This window comes from Pongo pygmaeus, chromosome 5, assembly GCF_028885625.2.
Source record: "Pongo pygmaeus isolate AG05252 chromosome 5, NHGRI_mPonPyg2-v2.0_pri, whole genome shotgun sequence".
NCBI lineage: Eukaryota > Metazoa > Chordata > Mammalia > Primates > Hominidae > Pongo > Pongo pygmaeus.
Window position 1 is genome coordinate 85,527,113 of NC_072378.2, and position 17,769 is coordinate 85,544,881.

The 17,769-nt window shown below is 38.5% G+C and overlaps 1 long non-coding RNA gene and 1 other non-coding gene across 6 annotated transcripts in view; one reads left to right on the forward strand and one right to left on the reverse strand.

Moving 5' to 3' along the window:
• Positions 1-17,383, forward strand: part of LOC134739739 (uncharacterized) — a 79,946-nt gene extending 62,563 nt beyond the window's left edge. For all 5 annotated transcript variants that reach the window (XR_010126744.1, XR_010126742.1, XR_010126745.1 and 2 more), the window contains 2 exons: positions 11,205-11,465; positions 15,945-17,383. This is a non-coding gene — a long non-coding RNA (uncharacterized LOC134739739). The remainder of the gene's footprint in view (positions 1-11,204; positions 11,466-15,944) is intronic.
• LOC129039654 (U4 spliceosomal RNA) lies at positions 10,843-10,983 on the reverse strand. Its single transcript, XR_008503379.2, has one exon. It is a non-coding gene; the product is annotated as a U4 spliceosomal RNA (small nuclear RNA).
• Positions 17,384-17,769: the final 386 nt, after the last annotated feature.

The following is a 17,769-nucleotide window of genomic DNA, read 5'->3' on the forward strand; positions in this document are numbered from 1 at the left end:
GATAGATCAGTTTTTTTTAATTATTATTATACTTAGGTTTTATGGTACATGTGCGCAATGTGAAGGTTAGTTACATATGTATACGTGTGCCATTCTGGTGCACTGCACCCACTAACTCATCACCTAGCATTAGGTATATCTCCCAATGCTATCCCTCCCCCCTCCCCCCACCCCACAACAGTCCCCAAAGTGTGATGTTCCCCTTCCTGTGTCCATGTGTTCTCATTGTTCAATTCCCACCTATGAGTGAGAATATGCGGTGTTTGGTTTTTTGTTCTTGCGATAGTTTACTGAGAATGATGATTTCCAATTTCATCCATGTCCCTACAAAGGACATGAACTCATCATTTTTTATGGCTGCATAGTATTCCATGGTGTATATGTGCCACACTTTCTTAATCCAGTCTATCATTGTTGGACGTTTGGGTTGGTTCCAAGTCTTTGCTATTGTGAATAATGCCACAAGAAACATACGTGTGCATGTGTCTTTATAGCTGCATGATTTATAGTCCTTTGGATTTATACCCAGTAATGGGATGGCTGGGTCAAATGGAATTTCTAGTTCTAGATCCCTGAGGAATCACCACACTGACTTCCACAAGGGCCGAACTAGTTTACAGTCCCACCAACAGTGTAAAAGTCTTCCTATTTCTCCACATCCTCTCCAGCACCTGTTGTTTCCTGACTTTTTAATGATTGCCATTCTAACTGGTGTGAGATGGTATCTCATTGTGGTTTTGATTTGCATTTCTCTGATGGCCAGTGATGGTGAGCATTTTTTCATGTGTTTTTTGGCTGCATAAATGTCTTCTTTTGAGAAGTGTCTGTTCATGTCTTTCGCCCACTTTTCGATGGGGTTGTTTGTTTTTTTCTTGTAAATTTGTTTGAGTTCATTGTAAATTCTGGATATTAGCCCTTTGTCAGATGAGTAGGTTGTGAAAATTTTCTCCCATTTTGTAGGTTGCCTGTTCACTCTGATGGTAGTTTCTTTTGCTGTGCAGAAGCTCTTGAGTTTAATTAGATCCCATTTGTCAATTTTGGCTTTTGTTGCCATTGCTTTTGGCATTTTAGACATGAAGTCCTTGCCCATGCCTATGTCCTGAATGGTATTGCCTAGGTTTTCTTCTAGGGTTTTTATGGTTTTAGGTCTGACGTTTAAGTCTTTAATCCATCTTGAATTGATTTTTGTATAAGGTGTAAGGAAGGGATCTAGTTTCAGCTTTCTACATATGGCTAGCCAGTTTTTCCAGCACCATTTATTAAATAGGGAATCCTTTCCCCATTTCTTGTTTTTCTCAGGTTTGTCAAAGATCAGATAGTTGTAGATATGTGGCGTTATTTCTGATGGCTCTGTTCTGTTCCATTGATCTATATCTCTGTTTTGGTACCAGTACCATGCTGTTTTGGTTACTGTAGACTTGTAGTATAGTTTGAAGTCAGGTAGCGTGATGCCTCCAGCTTTGTTCTTTTGGCTTAGAATTGACTTGGCGATGCGGGCTCTTTTTTGGTTCCATATGAACTTTGAAGTAGTTTTTTCCAATTCTGTGAAGAAAGTCATTGGTAGCTTGATGGGGATGGCATTGAATCTGTAAATTACCTTGGGCAGTATGGCCATTTTCACGATATTGATTCTTCCTACCCATGAGCATGGAATGTTCTTCCATTTGTTTGTATCCTCTTTTATTTCCTTGAGCAGTGGTTTGTAGTTCTCCTTGAAGAGTTCCTTCACATCCCTTGTAAGTTGGATTCCTAGGTATTTTATTCTCTTTGAAGCAATTGTGAATGGGAGTTCACTCATGATTTGGCTCTCTGTTTGTCTGTTGTTGGTGTATAAGAATGCTTGTGATTTTTGCACATTGATTTTGTATCCTGAGACTTTGCTGAAGTTGCTTATCAGCTTAAGGAGATTTTGGGCTGAGACGATGGGGTTTTCTAGATATACAATCATGTCGTCTGCAAACAGGGACAATTTGACTTCCTCTTTTCCTAATTGAATACCCTTTATTTCCTTGTCCTGCCTAATTGCCCTGGCCAGAACTTCCAACACTATGTTGAATAGGAGTGGTGAGAGAGGGCATCCCTGTCTTGTGCCATACTTTTGTCTTTTAACCTTTATAATAGAGCTATAGGTAATTTATACACCACCATGACAGTATTTGAATATTCTGAGCACAAATTCACTTTAATAGTGAGTTTTATACTTTCATATGTTTTTATGGTACTAATTAGTGGCTTTTCTTCAGCTTGAAGTATTTTCTTTAACATTTATTGTAAGGCAGGTCTAGTGGTGATAAAGTCCCTTAGCTTCTGTTTGTCTCAGAAAGCCCTTATCTTTCCTTAGTTTCTGAAGGGCAGATTTGCTGAGTAAATTATTTGTGCTCATGGTTCTTTTTCTTTTACCACTTTGAATATGTCAACCCACTTTCTCCTACCCTGCAAGATTTCTTCTGAGAAATCAGCTGATAGCTTTATTTATGTTCCTTTGGATGTGGTATGCTTCTTTTCTCATGGTATCTTCAAACTCATCTCTCTTTCTTTGATATTTGAGTTTGATGATAATGTGCCTTGATTAAACATTTGGTTGAATGTTATTAGAGATCTCTGAGCTTCATGTTTCTGGGTATCCATATTTTTCCCAAGATTTGGGAAGTTTTCAAGCATTATTTTTTCAAATAAACTTTCTATCCTTTTTTCTTCTTTTGGAACCCCTATAATGTAAATGTTAGGTCTCTTGATGGTATCCCATAAATCCTATAGGCTTAAAACATTCACTTTCATTATTTTTTTATTTTTTCCCTTTTGACTAGATAATTCAAAATGATCTCTCTTCAAGGTTGTCTATTCTCTCTTGTGTTTGATTATTATACTGTTGAAGCTCTCTATTGTATTTTATAATTGTCATTGTATTCTTCATCTTCAAAACTTTTATTAAAAATTGTCTATCTTTTTGTTGAACTTATTTTATTCTTCTATGAATTCATAAAATTATTTATGTTCTCTTGTAGCTTGTTGAGTTTCTTTAGAACAATTATCTTGAATTCTTTGTCAGGAAATATGCACATCTCCAATTCTTTGGGATTTGTTACTGGAAATTTATTGTATTTCTTTAGTGATGTCATGTTTCCTGATTTATTGTGATCCTTGTAGTCTTTTCTACACATTTGAAGATGCATTCATATCTTCCAGACTTAATGGACTGGCTTTGGTAGTAAAAGACATTCACCTATGGGGGGGCATGCTGAAGTGTGCTGTGACATTGGATCTAGAGATGTGGGACACCAAGGTTGGGGGGAATGCAGTGGCTCCAGGTCTTGGAAGAGTAGGGTGACTTGTCTTCTTACACAGCTGAGGTCTGTGACATTGACAACTACATGGTCCTTGGAGGCAAGAACTGCAGAATGTCTGCAGTAGCTGTGAGGGCTGTTGTCATCCTCTATATTGCCTGTGAGTCCGGCATCAAGGGACTGAGGTGTTCAGCAGTAGGGGCTGTCATTGTGTATACGCTTGGCTGAAGTGGCTGGCTGAAACACATTTGTGATGATAGAGGCTAGTTGAGGGTACATGTACAGCAGTGAGGGCCAGAGTCAGGGGAGAGTCCCGGGGCAGACTATAGGCAGACATATGGTGGTGGTGGCCAGTGGTATGCGTGTGCATGGCTATAGGAACCAGGACAGCATGCATGTGTGTGGTTGCAAAGAGAGCTATGAGTACATGCCCAAAAGTAGGTAACAGCAACAGGGATTGTGTTTGTGTGCAGCTGTGGGCCCAAGTTAGCAGTGGGCATATGTGTGGTTGCAGGGGCTGGCTGTGAGTGCAAACATGCTGGTGGGTGTAGGTTCTGGGCAGTGGGGCTGATTGCTTGCCCATATGCAGCTATGGGGGCTAGGGCTGCTGGTGAACATGTATATAGCTGCATGGGCCAGCTGCAGGCATGTGTTTGGTAGTAGGGGCTGGCAATAGGAGTCAGAACCAGCTGATTGTGTGTTTGCATCTGCAGGGGCCAGGAATGATGCTGATTATGTGCATAGCTACACAGGCCAGCTATGGTCCCATATTTGGTTGTGATAGCTTATGATGAGGGTGGGATTTATCAATCAAAAGACATACAGTGACTCAATGGATAAAAAACAGACCCAACTATACGCTGCTGAGAAGACTCACTTCACTTTTAAGGACATAAAAAAGTGAACATAGACTAAAAGTGAAGAGATAGAAGATATTTGAAGCAAATTAAAACCAAAAGAGAGCAGAGTTAGCTATATTCATATCAGATAAAATAGACTTTGATACCAAAAGTGCACAGCTGTGAGAACCAGGTTTTTGGTATGTATATGTTTGACTGCAGGGTCCAGCTGTAGAAGTAAGAATGGTGGTAAGGACTGGTGGTGGGAGTTGGGACCCACTACTTGGCACACACAGCTGCAGAAGCCAGGGATGGTGGCAGGCACAACCTGGTGGTGAAAGTTGTGGGATTCTGCTGCAGCTGTGATGGCTGTGGGTTTCTTCACCAGTAAAAGCTGCTAGGGTCCTCTGCAGAGTAGGCCACTGGGGTCTGTCATGGCAAACTCTGGCAGGGTTGGGGCATGGTTCTTCAGCAGTGAAAGCTGTGGGGTTGCACAATGGCTTCAAGGGCTGTTGAACTCCTCAGTGGAGGGGGCTTCAGAATTCTTGTGCAGAGTAGGCCATGGGGAACCATGGTAGCTCCCATTGTGTGGCTGATATTGTTAGTGCCCACTCTTTGTTCCAAGCTGTCTCCAGACATCTTAGTTATGCCAGTCTCCCCAGTGATCTAGATGGGGTGAAGCAGAAGAACATAATTCAGGCAGTGCCCCAGAAGTCTAAGGAAGTTGGTTAACTTATTCTTTTTTTCCTTGAGGGGAACTCATGAGCTAGAATATTCCCTCTCTGTGATGAGAAGTGATGGCCAGGGGATAGGATGATGCAGGTAAAGTAAAAACTGTTTTTTCTCCCCATTTTATGTGGTTATTTTTGGATTTTTTCCACTGCATTTCTGTAGCTTCTTAAGTGGACTCCTGAGCTCTTCCAGAGCTATTTTTATCCATGGATAGCTGTCCAGTTGTTCTCTATGTGAGAGACAAAGGATGGATTCACTCCATCTTCCTGACATCACTGTATCATAAGCCAAATTCTAAAAAAGAAATATGAAAAGAAATTAGTTGCAATGTTGTGTTAACACTGGCTTTCTAGTGGAAAGCAATAAATTTGGCCAATCTAACAGTCATTGGCTGCAGTTTTGCTCTATGTCTGGTGGTGTGCTGGACTTTTTGAGGAGAGAGTCCTTGCCTCAGAGTTGCCCACAGCTTCACAAACTTTGGGTGACTTGGGAAGGGATCTGTCAATATTAGTGACTGAAGAAAAAAACTGTACTCATTGTGAGCCAAATTTGCATTAAAAAAGTTTTGCTAAATTGCAATATATGAAATCCCTTTAACAATTCATTTTTTTTTTTTTTGAGAGGGAGTCTCGCTCTGTCCCCCAGGTTGGAGTGCAGTGGTGCTATCCCGGCTCACTGCAAGCTCCACCTCCCGGGTTCACACCATTCTCCTGCCTCAGCCTCCTGAGTAGCTGGGACTACAGGCGCCCACCAACATGCTCAGCTAATTTTTTGTATTTTTAGTAGAGATGGGGTTTCACCATGTTAGCCAGGATGGTCTCGATCTGCTGACCTCGTGATCCGCCTATCTCAGCCTCCCAAAGTGCTGGGATTACAGGCGTGAGCCACTGCCCCAGCCAACAATTCATTTTTAATTAATTAATTAATTAATTATTTTTTTTGAGACAGAGTCTTACTCTAGTTACCCAGGCTGGAGTATAGTGGTGTGATCTCAGCTCACTACAGCCTTGATCTCTTCAGCTCAGGTGATCCTCCCACCTCAGCCTCTGAGTAGCTGGGACTACAGGCATGCACCACTGTGCCTGGCTAATTTTTTGTACTTTTTAGTAGAGACAGGGTTTCGTTATGTTGTCCAGGTGGATCTTGAACTCCTGGACTCAAGGAATCTGCTCATCTTGGCCTCCCAGAATGTTAGGATTACAGGTGTGAGCCACCACACCCGACCTTCATTTTTAATTTAAAAGGAGGAGTTCAGGTGTCTATGGACAAATATAAGAGAACTTTTAATTGTAATGACTTAGAAATGGAAATAGTCAAAAGATTAAGATTAAAGCAGCTATTGTTAGGTACTAATGTGTTAGTATTTAACAATCATTAATTTGGCTGACTCCTTCTAACAAACATTAGCTTCATTATTTGTGTATACGTGCGTGAAAAATAATGAGTTTTAATTAATTCACATTTGGTTGATTTAATAAATGCACCCAACTATCCATTTACAAATAGCTTGCTACAATACAATTTCACTTAGAACTCAACTCCTAATAAAAATTCAGTTAAATCAGCAAATATTTCTTTTTTTTTTTTTTCAATTGATGCAACTCAGTAATTTTTGTTGCAACTGGAAGACAATACATCACAGAAACTTTATGGTAGGTCTGGGGAAAAGTGTTATTTACAATAAATGATGAAATAGTTTGTCTTTGGCAATACGATTACATATGAAGAATGCAAAATGCAGGTATGGATGCCTTCCAAGCAACACCATCAAGTCCCTAGAGTTCGGCTGATCGCGCCTGCCTCCACATTGTTTCTTTAGGTTCACACGAACATAACAGAACATCATGTTCTTTCTCCTTTGTGGTTCTCCCTTTCTATTCATGATATTGGCAGTTTCATACAGAAAATACAGAAAAAAATTGGCTTTTGAAAAATTATTACTCTCATAAATTAATTTGGCCGTGTAGGTCTATTGGCCAGCCAAGGTCAGATGACCCTAAGCATCAATAGTAAAACTCTCGGTCTTCTGATTGCTTTATCACTTTTTTTTTTCTGTAAAACAAAACTCAGAAATGTTACACAATCAGAGTATTAAAAAATGTACAAGTGTATATGCTTCCCAGACACACATGGATACATTTTTCCTCCACATTTTCACCATGGCAGTATTAAGTAGTGAGTGTGAATGACACAGCATGAAACTGGTTACTGAATCAGCTATGAGCTCAGATGGCCTCAACATACATACTCAAGAAATGTTGCATGTTTAAATAACTGAGAGTGTGCTAAATCTCCTCTAAAAAAAAGAAGGAGAGGGGCTAGGGAACTCAGGCCCCAGTCATGAAAGGATGAATACAATTTCTAGGTTTAATAGCAAATATTTCTTAGACATCTATTTTGTGTACGTGTGAGGTACTGAGTAATTTTCTTTGGGGGATGTTACTCAGTTTTCACAGGTGAGGGCAGGGGATTTTCCTATCTTCTTAACCACTATATTTCCAGTGTTTAGAATAGTTCCTAAGACATAACTGGCATTCAAATAAAGCTCTCTGTGGTATTAGCTATAATATGAGCTTTATGTGTGAAGTACTTTAAACAGAAGATGCAATTAGGTCATAGAAGTGTGAGGAAGCAAAACAGATATCCTACTCTGCTGCAATTTTGTTTAATAACATTGAAACACTCTGAGATAAACCACACACACACCTGCATGCACACACGTGTGCCTGTGAATGCAGTATTTTCTTCTAGTCTCTAATGTAGATGAAGCCTTAATTTCATTTCCTGTAAGTTGATGATTCCTTAAATAAAATGCTGATATTGACGGATACATAAGATCCTTGCAAACAGGGTAATTATGTGTAGTTGTTATTTTCCACCAAAGAGAATTATAAACAGACTGAAAAGTTGAAGGTTTTTTTTTTTTTTTTTTTTTTTTTTTACAGAGTATCCCTCTGTTGCCCAGGCTGCAGTGCAGTGGTGTGATCTTGGCTCACTGCAATCTCCACCTCCTGGGTTCAAGTGATTCTCCTGGTTCAGCCTCCCCGAGTAGCTGGAACTACAGGTGTGCGCCACTACAACCAGCTAATTTTTTGTGTGTAATTTTAGTAGAGGTTTCTCCATGTTGGCCAGGCTGGTCTCAAACTCTTGACCTCAGGTGATCCGCCCACCTCCGCCTCCCAAAGTGCTGGGATTACAGGTGTGAGCCACTGCACCCGGCCAGAGGTTTTTAAATTTAAATATTTGGCATACCCTTTATTGAGAACCCACTTTGTCTAACAGATACAACCCCTTATAAAATTTTGCAAATAAAATTACTTTTTTATTTTTATTTTATTTTATTTTATTATTATTATAATTTAAGTTTTAGGGTACATGTGCACAATGTGCAGGTTAGTTACATATGTATACATGTGCCATGCTGGTGTGCTGCACCCATTAACTCGTCATTTAGCATTAGGTATATCTCCTAATGCTATCCCTCCCCCCTCCCCCTACCCCACAACAGTCCTCAGAGTGTGATGTTCCCCTTCCTGTGTCCATGTGTTCTCATTGTTCAATTCCCAACTACGAATGAGAACATGCGGTGTTTGGTTTTTTGTTCTTGTGATAGCTTACTGAGAATGATGATTTCCAATTTCATCCATGTCCCTACAAAGGACATGAACTCACCATTTTTTATGGCTGCATAGTACTCCATGGTGTATATGTGCCACATTTTCTTAATCCAGTCTATCATTGTTGGACATTTGGGTTGGCTCCAAGTCTTTGCTATTGTGAATAGTGCCGCAATAAACATATGTGTGCATGTGTCTTTATAGCAGCATGATTTATAGTCCTTTGGGTATATACCCAGTAATGGGATGGCTGGGTCAAATGGTATTTCTAGTTCTAGATCCCTGAGGAATCGCCACACTGACTTCCACAATGGTTGAACTAGTTTACAGTCCCACCAACAGTGTAAAAGTGTTCCTATTTCTCCACATCCTCTCCAGCACCTGTTGTTTCCTGACTTTTTAATGATTGCCATTCTAACTGGTGTGAGATGATATCTCATTGTGGTTTTGATTTGCATTTCTCTGATGGCCAGTGATGGTGAGCATTTTTTCATGTGTTTTTTGGCTGCATAAATGTCTTCTTTTGAGAAGTGTCTGTTCATGTCCTTTGCCCACTTTTTGATGGGGTTGTTTGTTTTTTTCTTGTAAATTTGTTTGTGCTCATTGTAGATTCTGGATATTAGCCCTTTGTCAGATATGTAGGTTGCAAAAATTTTCTCTCATTTTGTAGGTTGCCTATTCACTGTGATGGTAGTTTCTTTTGCTGTGCAGAAGCTCTTGAGTTTAATTAGATCCCATTTGTCAATTTTGGCTTTTGTTGCCATTGCTTTTGGTGTTTTAGACATGAAGTCCTTGCCCATGCCTATGTCCTGAATGGTAATGCCTAGGTTTTCTTCTAGGGTTTTTATGGTTTTAGGTCTGAAGTTTAAGTCTTTAATCCATCTTGAATTAATTTTTGTATAAGGTGTAAGGAAGGGATCGAGTTTCAGCTTTCTACATATGGCTAGCCAGTTTTCCCAGCACCATTTATTAAATAGGGAATCCTTTCCCCATTTCTTGTTTTTGTCAGGTTTGTCAAAGATCAGATAGTTGTAGATATGTGGCATTATTTCTGAGGGCTCTGTTCTGTTCCATTGATCTATATCTCTGTTTTGGTACCATTACCATGCTGTTTTGGTTACTGTAACCTTGTAGTATAGTTTGAAGTCAGGTAGCGTGATGCCTCCAGCTTTGTTCTTTTGGCTTAGGATTGACTTGGTGATGTGGGATCTTTTTTAGTTCCATATGAACTTTAAAGTAGTTTTTTCCAATTCTGGAAGAAAGTCATTGGTAGCTCGATAGGGATGAAAGTGCTAAACTTTGGGTCTTCTTTGGACAGTTACCATGGAGACCTTGATAAGATTACACAGACCCATCCAATTATTGGAGTCACCTACACTGTATTGTTTGAGATATGCAATCTCATGGGCCCCTTGAACCCAGATTGGCCTTTCTCAACTCTCAGGGTGAACCTTACCATCTTGTGATAAAGATTTCACTTTCACTTACTTTGATTCTAGATTAAGTCTAGTTCTGTTTTTTTATGCCACTCTTCTATTGCCTTCATTAATGGAGGAAATGTTGGAATATGTTTTTGTTTTTTTGACTTTGCTATCAAAAACACTGCATGTCTTCGCTTTTGGTAGAAGATAACAGGCAATATAGATGACTATTTATGTATGACCTTTTTGTTTTCTATTTCTTAAGGAGTGTCTTATCTCCTGGCACTTGGGACACCCATGTCTTTGCTTTGAGGCCACCAGATTTTGGTTTAGTTGGACTAATAGTCTTTCTCAACTGTGGGGTTGACAAGTTACTCACACCGCTTTCTGTGCCATTGAATATTTGATTTTCTGATTGCTGATAAAATTATCTTTGCTATTTTTCTTGGTTTCAACAACAACAACAACAACAACAAAAACAAAACTCTCACTCACCTTGTAAGCATGCAGTGTAACAGAGAAGCAGCCCCTGGATCAAGGAATATCACAACAACTGTAACTTTAAGCCTTTTGTGACTCCTTGACTTTCATGTTCTGATGCTGTTACTACTGACTATTGAGTTTTTAATGAGAGGGTGACAAGTGTGTTCAGTTTCAAAGTTCATGAGTCAAAGATGGCCATTGACATGTCTGTCTTGGTTAAAATGTCTCTTTTTAGGTTTTTAATTTTTAATTTTTATGGGTATATTGAAGATGTATATATTTATGGGCTATGTGGGATGTTTTGATACAAGCATGCAATGTGAAATAATCACATGATGGCGAGTGGAGTATCCATCCCCTCAAGCATTTATTCTTTGTGTTTCAAACAATCCAACTAGTATTTTATTTATTTATTTTATATATATATATATATATTTTTTTTTTTTACTGAAATATTCAGTCTCCATCTCCCTAGAAACTGTCAAAAATTGCCAATACTGACTATGTTAAAAGTCGTCATGGTGGAGTATTGGGAAAAGTTTTCAATTAGTAATAATCACACCTCAGATAAACCTCATTGGCTACAATACTGCCATGGTGCAAAGCTCTTTTAGTTATTTTAAAATGTACAATTAAGTTAGTATTGAATGTAGTCACCCTGTTGTCCTATAAATACTAGGTCTTATTCACGCTATTGTTTTGTACCCATTCATGGTTAAAACATCTCTATCATTTATAAAATTGAAACTAAAATAATCTGTTTCTAAAATCATGACTGCTGGTTGAAAATCAATTAAATAATAAAAATACTGTTTTTTTTTTAAACAGAGAATCCTGCATTCTAAAGGATCTAGTCTGGATGCCAGAAGCTGTGTATAGGATGAGAGCCTGGTGGACCTGATTCACCTCCTGTTGTTCAGTTCAGTTCAGAGACTGAAAATCAGGATTTGTGCTGGAGAGTCTTTGAACTGTGTGAAAGTATCTGAAGGTCCATGACAATTTGAAAGGTTAACAGTAATGGACTTTCATAGATCTATAGTATTTGCTCTTGACCTTGGCTGAAATTGTAAAACAGGCGGCCACATCTCCGTAAGTACTTTTCTCTTTTTGCATACAAATAAATTGGTTTTTTATAAGTGTCTATTCATAACTGTAGCCCTTTTGCATCTGTGTCTAGTGACTTTTATGGGAAAACTTTTGGGGGTTAATTGATTATAGGAATTTGTCATTTGTGCACAAATGTCTGAAGGGTTTAACGTCTAATTTAACAGAAGGCACATGAAAAAGGTGCAGGAATCGAAGGCACGAGATACACCTGAAAGTGGTGGAGCAATGAATCTGAACAGGATGATGGATTGAAAGTGCTTAAAAGAGGCAGCTAGGATCCTGGATTCATGTCCTACCACTGCAGCCAGGGAAAGATCCTCCCACATCTATCAGAATACTGGAGGATTATGTCTGGAGAGATTGAATTCTAGGGATGCTCAGGCCCAAATGAAGGTGGGATGATAAGCCTTGATAAAATCTTTCAGTAGAAATAGTAGAGAATTTTAAGAGAATTTTATTGAAATTTTTGAGACATTTTCATATGTCTGGGAAAAGACGAAACTAACTTGTTAGTGCTTTTCTGATTTGAATAATATGTGTTGGAAGAAACTGGAGTTGAAATGTGAATGATCCTTTTCTGGCTTGTCTGGAGGTTTCTCCTCAACAGAGACATCTAAAGGGTTATGAATTTATGACATTATTTCTTTGTTCTCCAAAAAATGGAAGGTTTCATAAAAATACATCAAAGTTTTAGAAAACAGCATATTTTTCTCTGGTCTTTCTTATTGGAATGATTGTTATTTGGAAGTTAGACCCTCCTTGGTCAATCATCTCATTTTATTATTATTTTTTCTTATTTTCTTGTTCTAGTCTCTGGCAGATTTTCTCAACTTTATTTTTCAACCCTTCTTTTGAATTCTTCACTTCCTATATTGCATTTTCAATTTCCAAGAGCCTTTTTTTTTTGTTCTCTGATGGTTCTTTGTTTTTTCAGCCTCCTGTTTTTATTTCATGGATACAATATACTCTCTGCTTTTACAAGATTAATTATTATATTTTGAAACTTTCTTGGCTATTTTCTCTGTTTCTTGGATTTTCTTTCTTTTTAACGTTTTTGTCTCCTCTGTTTTCATTTTGAGTCCTGTCTTTCAAGAGAGGGCGATTCTTTAAGATAGAAGTAATAACAAAACAGACTAGAAACTATATTTGGATGGAGAATGGATATAAACTGGTAGGCTTTACCCAAGGAGGTTCTGGCTGGGCCTTTTTGTTGGAGAGCCATCAACTTGCAGTATCTTTAGGTATTTTTGGAGGGTTGGTAACTTTCTCCAGAGAGGACTCCACTAATCTTTTGTCAAAAGAATCTAAGCCTGCTTGCAGGTTCTTCCAGCTGACAGGGGACTAGGGCTTGAGAATTTCTTTTAGTTAATACCCTTGTTTTTATCAGGGAATCTCATATTCACCTTAATCTATGCCTGCATCCGGCATCCCCTGAATTCAGTTTTCCAGATGGTAATCCTCAAGACTCCTGGTATGATATGGGGGTCTGTCAGCTGTCTGTGATGGATGGAAAAGGAGCCCTGGGATTCTATCTGCCTCTTTTTACACACTTTCAATCCTATTTTTAGATCCTACTCTGCTGCTTTCAGAAGTATCTGTTACCTTCATCCCTGAGGTGTTATACCAGGGTTTGGCAAACTGTAATCTGCCAACCAAATCATGATTTGCTTTGTCCTTTCAATCTTTGCCTGTTTTTATAAATAAAGTTTTCTTGGAACACAGCCATGCCCATAGACATGTATTATCTATGACTGCAGAGACGGACAGTTGTGACAGAGACCCTATGGCATGGAAAGCTTGAAATATTTACTATCTGGACCTTTACATAAAAAATGTACTGACCACTGTACTACACTACAGTATGAATCAACCTGCTTCTGGATTTCCCCTATTGCTGCCTTGGATTTGAGTGCTTTCTGATTTACTAAATTGTTTACTATTTATTGATCTATTTTCTAGGTTTCAAAGTTCATTATCATTTTATTTTCTTTCAATTTTTTTGTCTTTGTGGGTTTATTCCTTTTGCTTCCTTTAGTGTAATTTTAGTATAGAGTTTCAGGAGAGTGTAGAGACGAACCTTGAGTTTGCTCCACCATGTTCAATCAGAAATCTGAGGTAGGAATCATCAATGCCATTAGAAAAGAAAACTAAGTTTGCAGGAAGTTAATTGCTCAAGGTCACAGAGCAGAACTGGGATACAAGCCCAGGTCTTTTGGAGAGCCCCTGTAAGGTAAACTCCAAGGGCAGTGATTTTGTTTTGTTCACTGCTGTAGTCTTAGAACTTTGACAGATATTTAGGATGTACAGGATAAATATTTATTTTAGTTGTTGCTATTAAAATCATGTTTGTAACCATTTTGATTCATTATCTCCAATAAGTGTTGATTTTTCTCAGGAATATTTGTTTCAGTCTCTGGATTGTTCTTATTATGAATTATGGCCTGGGTTTGTCATTAGCTTGTTATGTAAAATCAGAGCAGAGGCTGTTTGAATTTTAGTAACCTCAAATTTTGTCCTTATTTCATTCAGTGCAGTAGTGAGAACCATACAAGACATTGTGTCTGAAAGCTCATTGACATGTATAAAGTGTAAAATGCAAGGTTTTATTTTCAGTTTATAATATTAAATATCACCAATTGTACAATGGAAATTCAATGTTAAATAATAAATTTACCATAATAGGTGTTCTTTTCCTTAAAATACTTTCTTGGCTTGGTTCCAGGATATCAGACTCTTGGTCTACTCCTACGTCATTGACTAAATGTTCTTAATCTCCTAGCTGGGTTTGCCTCTTCATTACAATCTCTAAATGTTGGAGGGACGAGGGACAAATCCTCAAGCCTCTTCTTTTCTCTCTTTATATCCTCCCCTAGGTGGTCTCATTCAGTTCCATATTTTAAATATTGTCTATGTATATTAATTACTCACAACCTTTTATCTCCTTGATCTTCCTCTAATCTCTAGAAATCACTTTTACAATTTATCCACTTGGATATTTAATAGACACTTCAAACCTAACACACCACTGTATTCTAGAATCTCTTAGCCCTGGGACTATTGAAATTTTGGGCTGGATAATTCTTGTTTTGGGGGACTGTCCTGTGCACTGTAGGATGCTTAGAAGCATCCCTGGCCTCTATCCACTATATGCCAGTAGCACCTCCTGGTTGTTAAATCTCCCCTCATGGACAAAATCACTTCTGATGAAATACCAGTACTTTATTCTAGCTTCCAACAAATTCTGAACCTCCTTATTTTTCTCTACCTGAGTAAAAGGGACCACTATCCATCTCCAAACCTAGGTCTCATCCTTGAATTTTTTGCTTTACCTTACTCCCTGCATCTAATGTAGCAGTGTCAATAAACTTTATCATAAAAATCCATCCTAAATCTGTCAACTCTCAGCTCACTACTACTGCCACCTGCATTAGTCAGGCTTTGCTGTGGTAATGATGGTAAAAAATAGCTCCGAAATATTCATGGCTAAGAACTGAAATTTTTTTCTGACCTACAAGTCTATGGGTTGTCTATGACTCTGCAAGACTATGAGTGATGTTCAGGTATGCCTCATCTGTTTCTCATTCTTGGACACAGGTCAAAAGTGTCGAGTCTAGTCAGAGCATGTTTCTCTCTGTTCTCACAGAATAGGAGCACACGTGGTCAAGTAGAAATGGGCAAGGCTTTCTAACAGCTTTGCTCAAAATTGGCACTTTCACTTCTGCTCATATTCTATTGGTCAAACTAAATCACATGGCCAAGCCACAAGTCAGTAGATCAGAGAAGTACACTTCACCAGCAGAAAAGCCACAACAAAGGCCGAGTGGAAGAAAAATGTTGGGAACAAATAATACTCTGTACAATTTCACCCTGGTTCTGGCCTTTATCATCTCTGACCTGAATATATCAACAGCCTCCCTAATGGTCTCCCCAGTTCTTCTCATGCTCCCAGTACAGGAGCCCAAAGTGATTTTTCAGAAACATAAATCAGATTCCATCACTCTCAGACTTAAAACTCTTCAATGGCTTCATATCACACTAACAGTAAAAATTAATCTCCTTTGTTGTTAAATGCTAAATCAAAGTGCTAAAAGTGTATATGGTATGCTACGTTTTTTGTGAGAAATAAGAGGAAAGAAGAAAGTATGGACAAATCTACCTATCTTTAGAAAAAGAAACACCAGAAGTATCATCCACAAAAAGATGAAGTTGGTTACCTATATGGAATGGTTAGGGAAGGGGAACAGGGTGGAAAGGATAGGTCATACAGTCACACATCTCTCAGTATACTCTTTGTTTAATTTTGATTTTTTGAACAACACTATAACCTCTGTCTTGGGTGGCATTGTAGTTTGGGGGAAGGTAGGGAGGGAAAAGCAAACACATCCTCAGCTCTTCTTAATAGGTTTGATTTTTATGTTGGTATGAGTGAAACAATTCTAAAATTACTTTTGATATTTATAGGTTTGAGCACACAATGAAATGAGTTGATATTGACTGTTGGGAACCAGAGTTCTCAGTGGATGAAGAGACACAGAAAAGTAAAATGGAGGAAGGCAAAGAAGATCTCCGAAGAGACGGATTGGAATTGGAAGCATTAGTATGAACCATGATTCTAAAATTGTTATATATTAATGTCTATGCTTGTATATATCCAGAAGTTTATGTATGTATGTTTAAATGTGTGTGTAATATATATGTATACATATATGTACACATGTATATATTTCCTAGCTTTGTCTACTGAAAGGGTCCACAAGCAAAGATCTTGTAGTGGATCTTGGTCTCTAAGATTGTTCCCTGTTAAAAAAAAACAAAACAAAACAGGATCTGTTGGAGAAATTGCTGATTCCAGTGCTGTAGCAGAAAAGGTAATACATGATCCTAAAATCAGTAATCTCATTCTGTTAGATTACTGTGGGGTTCAATATGGTAGCCACTAGTCTCTTGTGCTATTTATTTATTTATTTTTATTATTATACTTTAAGTTCTAGTGTGCATGTGCACAACGTGCAGGTTTGTTGCATATGTATACATCTGCCATGTTGGTGTGCTGCACCCATTAACTCGCCATTTACATTAGGTATATCTCCTAATGCTATCCCTCCTCCCTCCCCCCACCCCATGACAGGCACCAGTATGTGATGATCCCCATCCTGTGTCCAAGTGTTTTCATTGTTCAATTCCTACCTGTGAGTGAGAACATGCAGTGTTTGGTTTTCTGTCCTTGCGAAAGTTTGCTCAGAATGATGGTTTCCAGTTTCATCCATGTCCCTACAGAGGACATGAACTCATCCTTTTTTATGGCTGCATAGTATTCCATGATGTATATGTGCCACATTTTCTTAATCCAGTCTATCACTGATGGACATTCGGGTTGGTTCCAAGTCTTTGCTATTGTGAATAGTGCCACAATAAACATATGTGTGCATGTGTCTTTATAGCAGCATGATTTATAATCCTTTGGGTATATACCCAGTAATGGAATGGCTGGGTCAAATGGTGTTTCTAGTTCTAGATGCTTGAGGAATTGTCACACTGTCTTCCACAATGGTTGAACTAGTTTACAGTCTCACCAACAGTGAAAAAGTGTTCCTGTTTCTCCACATCCTCTCCAGCACCTGTTGTTTCCTGACTTTTTAATGACCGCCATTCTAACTGAGGTGGTATCTCATTGTGGTTTTGATTTGCATTTCTCTGATGGCCAGTGATAATGAGCATTTTTTCATGTGTATGTTGGCTGCATAACTGTCTTCTTTTGAGAAGTGTCTGTTCTTATCCTTTGCCCACTTTTTGATGGGGTTGTTTTTTTCTTGTAAATTTGTTTAAGTTCTTTGTAGATTCCGGATATTAGCCCTTTGTCAGATGGGTAGATTGCAAAAATTTTCTCCCATTCTGTAGGTTGCCTGTTCACTCAGATGGTAGTTTCTTTTGCTGTGCAGAAGCTCTTTAGTTTAATGAGATCCCATCTGTCAATTTTGGCTTTTGTTGCCATTGGTTTTGGTGTTTTAGTCAAGAAGTCCTTGCCCATGCCTATGTCCTGAATGGTATTGCGTAGGTTTTCTTCTAGGGCTTTTGTGGTTAGGTCTAACATTTAAGCCTTTAATTCATCTTAAATTAATTTTTGTATAAGGTGTAAGGAAGGGATCTAGTTTCAGCTTTCTACATATGGCTAGCCAGTTTTCCCAGCACCATTTATTAAATAGGGAATCCTTTCCCCATTTCTTGTTTTTGTCAGGTTTGTCAAAGATGAGATGGTTGTGGATGTGTGGTATTATTTCTGAGGCCT